The following is a 14,449-nucleotide window of genomic DNA, read 5'->3' as shown; positions in this document are numbered from 1 at the left end:
GATCCTAGGCCGCCACCTCTCAAACTCAACCTCTCCTTCCTTCTTACTAGGGGACAAGGACCATATCATCTTTACCTTTCAATCTCAACTTATCCTTCCTAGGGGAAAAGGACTATATCGCAACTTTTTGAGAGAATTATCAATTGTTTTAATGCCTCTGCCTCTCTCCCCAAGAACTATGGTAGAATTAGAGCTAACGCTAGGGGGAATCGTATGACTAATGCCCATCATTGTCATGGTGCTCTGCTTGCTGCCCTTGCTCTTCATCCTAATGAATGCATTCTAGTTTGGCTCCTACAAGATGTCAAAGATCATAGTAATGCTACAGAATTCAGGGTCTTAAAATTTAATTGAGTGCCAAGTTTTAAGTTGAAAATGAATCTAACCATGTTAATTTTTTCTAGGCACTCAAGATGAAAAAGAAGAAGGAAACTATTGTGGAAATCCATGATTCCAATGGACTTCTGCATAGTGACAACGCATGAGCCTTCACCTCCCCTATGTCGACTATAGCAGGCTCCACACCTCAATACCACGAGGGATACAATGAAGATTTAGTGAGGCTTCTAACCCCATGTATGAACAAGGTCAATGTAGGGACAACTACTCTCATATCACAACTCTTCTCATTCAAAGAAGTGGAATTTGTGGTGGAAAAGATGAAAATTGGCAAATCCCCATGTCCCAATGGACTCCCAGGGTAATACGTGCAAACTAGATGTCTTTAATTTTGCCAACCATTTCAAGAGAAGTGGCTCACTGCCTCGGTGCATCAATCATGGGGTGATCAAACTAGTATCTAAATCTTGTGACAAGAGCTCTATCAATCAACAACATCCTCTCACAATTATGAATGCCTCCTAGAAGGTTTTGGTGAAGCCTCTAGCTCTAAGAATCAAATTCCTCCTCCCCAAGATTCTAGATCATGACCCATACGGTTTACTCCATAGCCAACACATCCACAATATTGTCCTCAACCTTATTCTCCTAATTGACTATGTGGTGGGAAAAGATGGCCAATTTGTCCTCATCAACATGGATATGGACAAAGTCTACGATGGTATTAGATGGGATTTTGTCCTGGCCACCCTCCAATGGATGGGCTTCGGTTCACTATTCTACAAAATGATCAATGCCTTATTCACTAATGCTTGGGTAGTAGTAAATATCCCAATGCCTAGGTGGCATTAAATGTCAATGGTAAGCTTTTCAATGAGTTTCTACTTAACAGGTCTATGCATTGAGGCTGCCCCATTGCGGCCCTTCTTTTTGCAGTAATCACTAACCCCCTGCTACTGATGATGATACAACACAAGATTTGATCTAATCTACTTAAGGGGCTTCCTCTCCCTAATGGCTCACGGTTCTGGAGCTAGATATTTTCTGATGACAATTCCAATATTGTTGAGGCCTCTAAACAAAATGTGGATTCCTTACGAGAAGTGTACAACCTCTTCTGTAGAGTATCCGGCTTGGAGATTAGTGTCTACAAAATGAAGATGCTCCCCCTTACAATCTCAGAGCCTCAAGACTAGATGCTCAACTATGGCTATAAACTCATTCAACCAAGCCATGTGTTCCAATACCTTGGTTTTCTTGTCAGGATTTCCCTTGCCAAAAGATAAAAATTTGATTGGCTCAAAGCCAATGTGAAGGCCAAACTAAAGCTCTATGGGCATGTCCTGGTGGGTCTTAGCAGGGCAGGATTGTCATATTGAATGTGGCAATCAACCCAACTACAAGCTTTGTTGCTGGGACCCCCTCCTTTTCCAAGGTATGCTTGGGATCATTGAAAAAGCTTAACATGGACTTCGTATGGGGTTATGCAAATACTGAGAACTAGCATTCTATTTCTTGAGATCTTCTTTGTGAGTCTCAAACCAATGGAGGCCTTGGACTTAAAGCCAGGTCTTTTGAGGCAGTCAGACTACTCTTTAAGATAGTGGATAGGTTCAATCATGACCTCCCCAAGATTTATGTAATGACCTTCTAGATGCAGGATGTTGTACTTGCAAAAAGGAAAAATGGAATGGTCTCAATGGGAAGACATCCTCGTGGCTGACATGGAGTTCAAGATTAAGTAATCTTCCATAGCAAACTCCATCCTTAAATCTTGGAAAATATCTATTAAAGTTATGAAGTGGAGCAAGATTACATGAAGGCATGGGGACTCCTCCCTAAACCAACACCTATGGCTATCTCTCTTTGTGTACAATAATGCCAAAGCCTGAATGAAGAATTGCCTTAAGCTATGTCAAGCTTTGGATTGAAAGTGTCTCTGAAGCTAGAGTGGCATATGGCTCCCCTTCGAGGCTAGTTTCATGGAAGGTGACGAGATTAGGGACATGTTTATCCTTAATCTAGATGAATATGCTCGACTCAAGAAACTCCTAGCCAATAGGAAGGACAATTGATCCATTGCTTTCCTAACTACTAGAGTCCCCATTTCTAAAGTTCTCCTCAATGATAAAGGAAGACCTCTCCATGTGGCTAAGAAGAGGAGAGACTTTGAGGCCAGCAGAAACAAGAGATGCACTAAGCTGCATGAAGCATGGAAATCTACTTTCCCTAGAGACAATTAAAAGACATGGAGGTCCCACATTAGGAGAGTTTAGAAAAGCACCCTTTCTAATGAGCTTAATACCTTGTTATGGAAAATCAGTTCCAAGAAGTTTAGCACTAAAGACCAGGTGGGCAAGTTTAAAGTCTCCCCTTGGTTTCCCATGTGCTATAGAGTTAAGGAATCAATGTCTCATGCACTATGGCATTGCCTTGAAAAGTAGAGCCCGAGTGGAATCACACAAGTGGAAGCAAGAGCAAAGGAAGAGCTACGAGAGAGAGAGAGAGAGAGAGAGAGAGAGAGAGAGAGAGAGAGAGAGAGAGAGAGAGAGAGAGAGAGAGAGAGTACGTGGAAACTCCAATAGTCATAATGTGTGACTAGCCTTCCCTTATTCAATAGTCACTAAAAGAATAAAGAATAAAGTGACAGTGATCGCCACCTACAATGTACAAGTGTGTGGTCATGATATGTGAAGTAAATACAAAGTGGTGTAGGTACATATGCCTTTATCCTCAATAATCTCCCACTTAAAGAAAAATGTGCTTCCAGGAGGAGAGAATAAGAAAGAAGTGACAAAGTTCAAATGTATATAAAGTACAACAAGATGAGAAATAGACATCATCTCATCCTACACCCATCATCTTCCTAAGGAAGGCAAAGTGTTCAACTAAGAGACTTTTAGTAAGTAGATCTACAAGATTCTCGTTGGTCTCGAGATCTTAACAAGCTCAATAGACTTGTCCTCTACCACCTCCCTGATGAAGTGATAGTGCATGCCAATGTGCTTTATCTTCACATGAAAGACATGATTCTTAGCTAACTGAATAGTACTCATAGAATCTGAATGCTATTTAGGAGTAATAGTAATATCAAGGTCTGCCAACCTCCTTGCAAACCTTAGTGGACTACAGTATACTCTCTCTCAATAATAAATAAAACCATGCATTTTTGTACCCTAGATATCTAAGAAACATGACCTCCATTGAAGGTAAAGGCATACCCAAAGGTGGACTTTCTACTATTTGCATGTCTTGCATTGTTGGGGTTAGTGTAACCCATGCTTACAATATTCTCACCACCACTATAGCAAATGTACTTATCTATAATACCTTTCAAGTACCTCATGATACCCTTCATGGCATTCCAATGTCACAAGCCAAGTGTAGCCATATAGTATGTCACAGCTCCCATAGCGAGTGGTTATCATGGCATATATCAAACTACACACTATGAATGCATAAGGAATCTTGGCCATCTCAACTTTCGACTCATCTAACTAGGGACAATCCGCTTGACTTACCTTCACATGAAAAAGTAAAGGACAATCCATAGGATTAATATAATGCATATGAAATTGGTGCACAGATCCGATGCCGTAAGAGTGCGTAGTGAGCGTCAGAAGGTCCCCAAGAACAAAAGAACTCTACTTTTTGTACAAAACTCAAGGTAGAAAGCATGCACGACATGAACAAGAGACCAATTGGGTGCAATCTCCCCCCATGCCTTGTGTGAGCACTCCACAAAGCATGTATTTTATGTATTAATCATCTTCAAGCTCAAATAATAGCCCAAATTACAAAATAGCACGCTTTTGGCTTTTGAGTTTACTTTAGTACTAAATAGAAATAAAGCTAATGGGCAGACGCCCAAGGAGTCAGGCATACCCAATACAATGTCCAAATACAAATATCATAATCGTGCACCCATGCGCATACAAAAATAATAAATAAATATCCAACGCCTTAATAAATAGGCGCGATAAAATATAGGCGCCATGCCTAAGGTATGCGCCCATCAAAATATAGGTGATAACTCAAATACACGCTATCCTCCAATGCTTTCCTCCGCCACTGCTGCTATCTCTACACATCAACTGAAGCATTCACAATCATTAGTAAAATAATACAATTAAGCCGACAAAAGTGAATACCTAGCAGTCTTCAGCTACATAAATAAATCAATTGGTTAGAAATCATCCTAACCTTATTTTATCACGAGTGCGCACTTTAAACTCATAAACATTTATTAATTTAATATGTATTTTGTGTTGAGAAATAAGCCAAAGTCTAAGGCATATTCTACGCCTTATCATATTGTTGTATGTAAAGTGTGCTTAAGTTTGGGGTATCTATCTTTGAGGATACCATTTTTAGTGTGGGTAGACTGTTGGAGGAATGGTTGGAGAATAACGGAGGAGAAGTTGACATTGAGCTTCTAACCTGTGCTTGTTTCATCTTAGTCTCCCTCTACTTGCAGTTTTGTCATTTTGGTATTAGAGCAGACACTGCTTTAGATCGTGATACTCTAGCCTGTGTCATAACTAACTCAATATCCTTAGGCTCAACACCAGTCTCGTCCACCTCTTCATTATCTTCAGGCTCAGCTGATTTCATGATTTCATGTTATAGATCGGGGCCTTTAAACTGTTCAGCAGTCTGTGCCTGTAATTGAGTGCTGAGGTCCTCAATTTTTGCTTCTCCAAACACAATACACAGGTTTCATGCCAAGCTTTTGTGTTGCTTTTCTGCTTTTCTTCTCACTGCGACTCTATTTCCCTTTCCCGTTGGCAAGGCCACCATCTTTCCCATCTAGTTCAGGGGCATCGTCATCATCATCATCCTAGAGCTTCTGCTGCTCGAGCTCAGAGGCGAGGTCAGCAGCGCTCTCCTCAGCCGTCATGGTGTTTGAGTGTGTGTGAAGAGGCAGGGAATGCACAACCCTCCTTCCTTACACCTGGTTTCCCGTTCACTCAGAAAGAGAGACAGAGACTGGGATTGAACCTGTGAAGTGATTTCCCGACAAATAGAGAGCCTTCATGTATTTCCAATTGGCGAAATTCGGCAGAGAGCCATTGAATGCATTGTTGTCGAAGCTCAAGACCCGCAGTCCATCGAGCTAAGTGAGCAAACCAATGCTGCCCCTGGTACATCGAAGTTGGTCGAAGACTTCTACTGGAATGTTCTCTAGATCAACAGTTTTCTTGTTGATGGCATCAAGACTGGCTTGTTTGTCCCCCATTCTGTCAGTGCTTAGAACCACGCTCTGCTGACCCAGCATAAGACGAAGAGAGAAGGTTTGTGGCACAGCTTCGTGAACTCAAGCGAGCCACCGAGTTGTTGATGGGTAGGCGGTTCCAACTGGCAGAGTTGGATCACAAGTTCCTTGAACAGAGGTTGGGCAGTGTGTATGTGTGTAGGAGAGATCAAGGGAATGAGAGGGATGAGAGAGAGTGCCTCCTTCTTCTTGCGGCCAGTACAGTCATCGTCGTCATCATCATCCTTATTCTAACAGCTCAAACCAGGGAAGGGTAGTCAAGAACAAGCTAGAAACTTTGTTATAGCTGGAGCAACAGATTTTAGCTGCAGGAGGATGTTTGCCTATGATGCAATGATCAGTTTTGGAGGTCAACCCTGTATTCTGCCAGTTTCCGTTTGTTGCGAGTACAGCCTAAAGAAGCTGATGGGATAATCAGTAATCATTACCTTTTAAGAAAATACAGAGTTTGTGTTGCTCTGTGGTCATCACAGCAGGAGAGAGTGACATCTTGTAACTGGTTATAGTAAAACCAAGAAGCCAGCTACTGTCCTGATGAAAAGAAATGCAAGGCTAGGTCCACATCTTGCTGTTGGTAGAATATTATGGATGAAGTGCTCCATTGTAGAAGTGCCAAGTGCAAGGATAGTGTGCTTCAAGTGCCATAAATACAGTCCAGGACTCCAGACTATGCCACAATCTACAGGAAAAACCAAATACCTTGCTTGACAGACTTGAGCCAAAAGAAATTTAAAAATTGCAGGAAAAGTGGTCAACTTTAGACCCATGTTTTAATGCATTTTGGGTCATACAGACATCGTGTGGAATCCGATTTGGATGTTTCTTGCTGGGAACTAAATGTATGACATGTTGGCATCATGGATGGATGTATATGACAGTTTTTGGACACATGTATGACAATCATATTGCTGAATACCATTTCTAGACAGATTGTATTGTTGTTTTCTTCTGAATTTGCAGCAGTCATAATGTTTGACACGGCACAAATCACTCAGATCGTGGGAGACAAATTGACCAAAGACAACTATAGTGTTTGGTCTTACAAGATGGAGAATTTTTTGATGGTGGGTAGAGGTCTATGGGACCTCATAATAGGTGATGATGAATGTCCAGAAGTTCCCGAACATCCAACTGAAGAGCAAAAGAAAGCGTACAAGGATTGGACTGGGAAGAACAGGAAGGTTTTGCATTGGATCTCCATATGTATTTCAGAAACATTGATTTCTCATATAAAAAAGGCAAGCACTTGTAAGGAGGCATGGGAAATCATAGAAAAAATGAATGGAACATTTACAGAGGCTCATAAGATACAACTTAAGCAGAGATTACATGGTGCATGGAGAGGCAATCGCAGTATCAGTGACTATGTGGCAGAAATCAAGCAAATTCCAAAAGACCTTGCATCCATTAATGCACCTGTTGATGATGATGATTTAGTGTCAGTGACACTAAATGGGCTTGGACGGGCTTTCAAATCTTTGGATACCTCTATTTCTGTTAGGGGAGGCTCTATGCCTGACTTTGAGGAGCTTATTGGATTGCTACTTACAGAAGAAATCAAGTTGGGATTGAATGCATCTAGCAGTGGAAAAAATGCAGGTGGAGATAGTGTTTTCTATCACCAGAGAGGTCGTGGCAGCTCATCTAGAGCTAGAGGCTCTTCACTTGGTCGTAGTAATTATGGTTTTGCTCATGGAAGAGGCAACTTTGGTCATGGTGACTTCATGCATAGAGGCAGGGAGAGATCTTTCCCTAGAGGTAAAGGATGGTCTAGTCCTTCTTCACAAAGAGATGGCACTTGTCATTATTGTGGCCAGTTTGGTCACTTTGAGAGGGATTGTTATCAGAAATAGAATGCTATGTCTAGGGGTCGTGGAAGGACCCAATATGGCCACTATGTAGGCACTTATAGTGGTACAAGTTATGGAACTAGAGGTGGATCGCCTAGAGGTCACCTATTTGCTATGGAGCATGTGCTTGGAAGCATGACTCATCCTCCTCATGAGAATGACTGGCTTTTGGATTCAGGAGCTACAAACCACATGACTCATCATGTTGAGTGGTTTGATAGCAAGGAGCAAGTGCAGAATGATGAATATGTTGCCACTGTACTTTACACAAAATTGCTCATATTGGTAGTGTGCCACTTGTTACTAAAGATGGAATTGAGAACAAGCTTGGTGATGTACTTTATGTGCCCACAATAACTAAGAACCTAGCATCGGTTAGTCAAATGACAGATCAAGGATTGCAGGTGAGATTCAATAAGTTTGGATGTTTCATTGAAGAGTTCCATAATGGGAGAACTGGCAGGGTGACATTGCTCATTGTAGAAAGAAAGGGAGATTGTTTGCTTTGGATGCAGGTACTCCAGTGATTCAAAACTCTATGTATGTTGAGAGAGGACATGGGCAAGATAAGGATGTGAAATTATGGCATAGACGGATTGATCATGTTAATTTGCAAAGATTGAAGCAAATGCAATCAAAACAGATAGTCCGTGGTCTACCGCATTTAGGATATGTGAATTTTGATCATGTATGTGAGGCTTGTCAATTTGGCAAGGAGTCCAGATTGCCATTTCCAAAGAGGGGGAGAATAAGCAGCTATCCTTTGGAAATAATACACTCAGATATTTGGGGCCCATGTCAGAATGTTTCCATGAGCAGAAAATGTAGATTCTATATCACTTTCATTGATGATTTCAGCAAGATGACTTGGGTATACTTTATGCAGCATAAAAGTGAAGCATTTGAAAAGTTCTTGGAATTTAAATCTATGGCTGAAAAGCAGTTTGGATGCTACATAAAATGTTTGAGGTCAAATAATGGTGGAGAGTACATGTCATATGAGTTTTGTGACTTCTTGAGAGATCATGGTATCAAAAGACAATTGACATGCAAGTATACACCTCAGCAAAATGGTGTGGCTGAAAGGAAGAATCTGATTATTGTAGAGGTTGCAAGGGCAATGATGAATCAAATGAACATGCCATTGTCATATTGGGCAGAAGCAGTGCATACTGCAGTTCACATTATGAATAGAACACCTACAGCCTTGATTCATAATATGTCACCATATGAGAGAATGTATGGCATGAAACCCACTGTTGCATACTTTAGTCTTTGGATGTATCTGTTATGTTCATGTTCCAGATGATTTGAGAAAGAAGATGGAACCTAAGGCTGTAAAATGCATTTTCCTTGGATATCCTCATGAGAAGAAGGGATACAAATGCTATGATCCAGTGAGTAAGGAAGTATACATAAGCAGGGATGTCAAATTCAGTGAATATAAATCATGGTACAAGCCCAAAATTGCAGTGGATGTTGATTCCTATGAAAGCAATGATGATAATGGCTATGGAAGGAAAATTTCAGCAAACAGCAAGGCTGAAAATCAGCATGTGGAAGATGCTTCAAGACCTCAAGAGAATGTGGAAAGCAGTGGTAGCTACAATCCATGGAGTGGTTGATTGAGAAATGCACAAAGGAGTGCAGAAGTTGCAAAAGGTAAGAGACCAATGACTAAAAGTTCAGAAGATGAATCTATAGATGATGAGTATGGCATTTCTCATGTTAAAACACATGGCACTAGAAGTGCAGGAAAGTATGTGCCACCACATGCTAGATCAGATGAGACACACGGTAGTGCACCTCAATTGAGAAGGTCAGAAAGGGTAAGGTATCCAGTTGATAGATTGACTTATAATGGGTTCATGAAGATGCATTATGCATACATGGTTTCTTATGTGCAACATGTGGAGCCTACTTGCTTTGAAGAAGCAGTAGAGAGCAAAGAGTGGAGACAAGCAATGGATGAAGAGATGAATGCACTAAGGAAAAACAAGATTTGGGATTTGGTGAAACTACCTTATGGCAAGAAGTCCATTGGATGTAAATGGATTTACAAGGTCAAATGTAAGTCGGATGGTTCTCTTGAAAGGTATAAAGCAAGGCTAGTTGTAAAAGGATATGCACAGACTTATGGTTTGGACTATGAAGAAACATTCAGTCCAGTAGCTAAAATGATGATAGTAAGATCAGTAATTGCTTTGGCTTCTATCTATGGTTGGAGGCTTTATCAAATGGATGTGAAAAATGCATTTTTGAATGGCAACTTAGAAGAGGAAGTGTACATGGATCAACCAAAGGGCTATGTGGATCCAAAATACCCACATTATGTATGCAGGTTGAAGAAGGCTTTATATGGACTGAAGCAAGCACCAAGAGCATGGTGTGATAGAATCAGCAAATTCTTATGTAGTGTGGGATTTCAGTAGAGCAAAGCTGATTATTCACTTTATGTGAGGCATACAGAAGATGGTATGGTTGTTGTGGTCATCTATGTTGATGATCTCATTATTACAGGACACTTGAGAAGGAGATTACTAAAGTCAAGCATGGGTTACATAAAGAGTTTGATATAAAGAATCATAGTTTGTTGAGATACTTCTTGGGTATTGAGGTTATTGACACACCTCATGGTATATGGCTGATACAAAGGCAATATGCATTGGAGATGTTGGAAAAATATGGCATGACAGGATGCAAACCGGTTGATACACCATTGGATCAAAATGCTAAGTTGATGGATGATGGATTTTATGTTAAGGATGTTACTATGTTCAGAAAGATGGTTGGTAGTCTTATCTACTTGACCATTACAAGACCAAACTTGAGTTACGCTGTTGGATTGATAAGTCAGTTTATGCAGAAACCATGCAAATCACATTTGGATGTAGTGAGAAGAGTTCTTAGATATGTGAAGAAGACAGCTGGATTTGGGCTGTTTTATGAAAAAGGAATCAAGCCTACATTGTTTGGATACTCAGATGCACACTGGGCAGGTAGCTCTATGGATAGAAGATCTACTAGTGGCTATGCATTCTCATTTGGATCAGCCATGGTAAGTTGGAGCAGTAAAAAGCAACCTACAGTTGCTTTATCAAGCACTAAAGCAGAGTATAGAGGCATTGCATTGGCAGCATGTGAGCAGACATGGCTGAGATTGATTGATGGTGGAGTCATTATGTATTGTGACAATGTTAGCAGCATTATGTTGGCAAAGAACCCAGTCTACCATGCAATAACAAAACACATAGAAGTACACTATCATTTCATTAGAGAAAAAGTCATTGATGGAGAGATTGACTTGGTCCATGTGAAGACCAATGACCGAGTTGCTGATATCTTTACCAAAGCATTAGGTAAAGATAAGTAAAATTTGAATTGAATTGCTTAGAACCATAGTTACCATTTGCTTGAAATTGTTGTGGATGCTTGTCTCTTCCGCGAATCTTGACTTCAGTGTCATAAGCCAGAGAAATTGCATCTTCAAGGGTTGTAGGCTTGAACATATTGACTTTAGCATAGTAATGTCCAAGTAATCCAGACATAAATTTGCATTTGTGAGTCGCTTCAGGTACGTCTTCAAGCATTCGGAGTTGCAGTAGGGCATTCCAAAAACGTTCGGTGTACTGAGAAATAGGCTCACGATCTCTTTGTTGTAGAAGATCACATTGCTTTATGGCTTTTTCATCGAATTAAGGGGGAAGGAAATTCTGCAGAAACTTCTTTTTGAAACTCTCCCAGGTAGTGGGACAATCAAAGCTCTTACGAACCACGGTCCACCAAAGAGATGCTCGATCGACTAAATGATTAGTGACACATTTAATTTTGTCTTTTTCAGCGTATGTCTCTTCATGAAAGTAATCATCAAACTGACTGATGAATACAAGTACAGTCTTTCCATCTCGAGTTCCATTGAAAGTACGGAATTTGAAATTTCTTTTACTTATCTTTGTTTCTTTGCGGATGGATTGAGCTTCGAGCATCGCATCGATGGTACATTGGATAAGATCTTCGGGTTGTGGTCCATCTTTTTTGGTGGTAGATCGTTGTAGATTGGCCAATTGAACTTGCAAAGCTTGTTAGGCTCTTCGTTCTTCATCAAGCTGCATCATAATTAAATCCAATTTTTGTTCCATCGTAGGTTCAGGAAGATCGCCTTCAGCCATTAAATCATCCATATTTTGTTTAGTCATCCTGTAAAAATCCAAAAGACCTCACACTCTCAAAATCCGGGATGAGCGTAGCTCAAAGTCGGGTATACAAGGCTTATAGATTTTTGTTTGGCTTTTACAGTATTCAACTTTTGCGGTTGCGGGATTTGTAGTCTTCTTAGAAACTGCGTATGACCTTCTGCGTGTGCTGAAACTGATTCAGCAAGTATGCGTATGCGAACAGAGTCTTCCGGTTAACAATTTTGTAGTTCTGTGCTCCCGCGCAGGAACAGTCCTTATAGGAGTAATTGGAGTTAGTCTGTAACGACTTGTGGGAACTTGCTGGACTTACAGAGTAATTCAACTAGCAGGACTTGAGTGATTAAGCCTTTGTAAAGGTTATGTGACTTAAGCTTATAACTAATCTGCTGTCGTCGTCGATTTTTGAGGAGGGGGGCCGTTTTTTTCCGCCGCTGATCACGGCGTCAGCATGCCGCGATACTGGTCGATGAAATTCTTTTAAGTAAGCTTTTATAAAGCTTACTATTAACTCCCTAAGCTTTATTTTAAAGCTTATTAAACTTGTGGATATGGAGATAAAGCTTACTGTCTCTATTTCAAACGACTTGGAGAAGAAGATGTGGGAGTGGTCCTCCGCCTCCTCAGGCCGGTCCTTCGCGATCAGAGGCTGTAGACAGAGATTCTTGACCGCTAGGAATCCACCCATATCGATCGTTCGCGATGAAACTGACTGTAGAGCTCGATCGTTCCAGGAGCTCCACCTTCGCGCAAGATGGGTAGCGATTGGAAGCTCTCGATCTCAGCTTCGCTCTGATATCACTGAGGCACAGATCGGATGCCATAAGCGCGCGCAGTGAGCACTGGAAGGTCCCCAAGAACAAAATAACTCTATTTTTTGCACAAAACTCAAAGTAGAAAGCATGCACGACATGAACAAGAGACCAATTGGGTGCAATCTCCCCCCATGCCTTGTGTGAGCGCTCCACAAAGCATGTATTTTATGTATTAATCATCTTCAAGCTCAAATAATAGCCCAAATTACAAAATAGCACGCTTTTGGCTTTTGAGTTTGCTTTAGTGCTAAATAGAAATAAAGCTAATGGGCGGGTGCCCAAGGAGTCAGGCATACCCAATACAATGTCCAAATACAAATATCATAATCGTGCGCCCATGTGCATACAAAAATAATAAATAAATATCCAACGCCTTAATAAATAGGCACGACAAAATATAGGCGCCATGCCTAAGGTATGTGTCCATCAAAATATAGGTGATAACTTGAATACACGCTATCCTCCAATGCTTTCCTCCGCCACTGCTACTATCTCTACACATCAACTGAAACATTCACAATCCTTAGTAAAATAATACAATTAAACCAACAAAAGTGAATACCTAGCAGTCTTCAGCTACATAAATAAATCAATTGGTTAGAAATCAATCCTAACCTTAATTTATCACGAGTGCGCATTCTAAACTCATAAATGTTTATTAATTTAATATGTATTTTGCAGAATCACCCGCTATGGAATCACCCATGTACACACTAAATTAACGAAACGCCCGAAAAGAATAGGCATCCCTATCGACTTCTCACACAAAGAATCCACTTTGTGTATGAGCCCCAGTAAACAAAAATTTACGGAATCCACCGTAAAATCTCACGGAATCCCCCGTGGCATGGAATCCACCGTGAAATATGCCTCCTGGCATCAGAAATTGCTCAAGTACCTTCTATATATACGTCTATTATGATAAGTAAAGGAGTCCCTTAAAGCGATCACTATGTTGCGTATAAAAATGATATGTGATGTCTATGCCATGTTCTTCATCTATATGTGAGCCATGTCCCATGTTCTTCATCTCAAAGCTCTTCTTGAGCTGAGTATTCAAAGTATCTAGCTCATTCATAAGCTCTCCCAACAATCAACATATCATCAACATAAAGTCCAAGATAATAAGGTTGCCATCATGGGCCTTCTTTTATGAAGACACAAATATATGTCACTACAAGTGTATCCTTGTGAAAGCATAAAAGCATCAAACTTATGGTACCATTTCCTAGGTGTTTGCTTAAGGCTATAAAGGCTCTTTCTCAACTTGCATATTAGGTATTCCTTGTCCTTTTCCATAAAGCCCTTAGGCTACTACATATAGATATACTCATACAAGTCCCCATGCAAAAAAAGTCATTTTCACATCCATCTAATAGATATCCAAATCTAATTATGCAATCAATGTCAAATCCAAGCGTAAGGTAATCATCTTGACTATAGGAGAAAAGAGTTCGTTACAATCAACACCATGCTCTTGCTTAAAACCCTTAGCAATCAATCTAGCCTTATATGTTGAGTTAGGATATCCAAGGGTACTCATCAACTTGTATACCCACTACCCACTGACATGGCAGTGTATATTTTCCACTAGGCAAAGGAACCAAATTCTATATATGATTTTTCTATAGTGAATCAAACTCAAACTATATGATCCTCTTCTAAGAATAACTATCATCTCTACGCTTGGCTTCCTTATAAGTAAGAAGCTCACCAAAATCTATCATCATAACATAGTCCATGGAGGGCACAAATCGATCATCTATCTCTAGTAGACCATCTCAAAACAAGCTATAGGACATGTACATCTTATCTAGCATCATGGTCATGGGCCACTGGAGCATTAGCTTCTACAGGCTATCTAGTGAGTTGTATGGTAACAAAAGGCTCCTCCTAAAATATCACCATGCATACATCAACTACCTCCTCTAGCTCCTTATACATCTTCTCCTCACGAAAAAAAATATCATGGTGGCT

The 14,449-nt window shown here is 40.5% G+C and overlaps 1 pseudogene; it reads right to left on the bottom strand.

The window, feature by feature from the left end:
* Positions 1-4,821: 4,821 nt before the first annotated feature.
* LOC148014607 (nascent polypeptide-associated complex subunit alpha-like protein 1 pseudogene) lies at positions 4,822-5,239 on the bottom strand (annotated as a pseudogene).
* Positions 5,240-14,449: the final 9,210 nt, after the last annotated feature.

Source organism: Lygodium microphyllum, chromosome 25 (genome assembly GCF_053477565.2).
Source record: "Lygodium microphyllum isolate KBCC chromosome 25, Lygodium_microphyllum_v1.1.10, whole genome shotgun sequence".
Lineage (NCBI taxonomy): Eukaryota > Viridiplantae > Streptophyta > Polypodiopsida > Schizaeales > Lygodiaceae > Lygodium > Lygodium microphyllum.
This window is presented reverse-complemented; position numbering and strand designations above follow the sequence as displayed.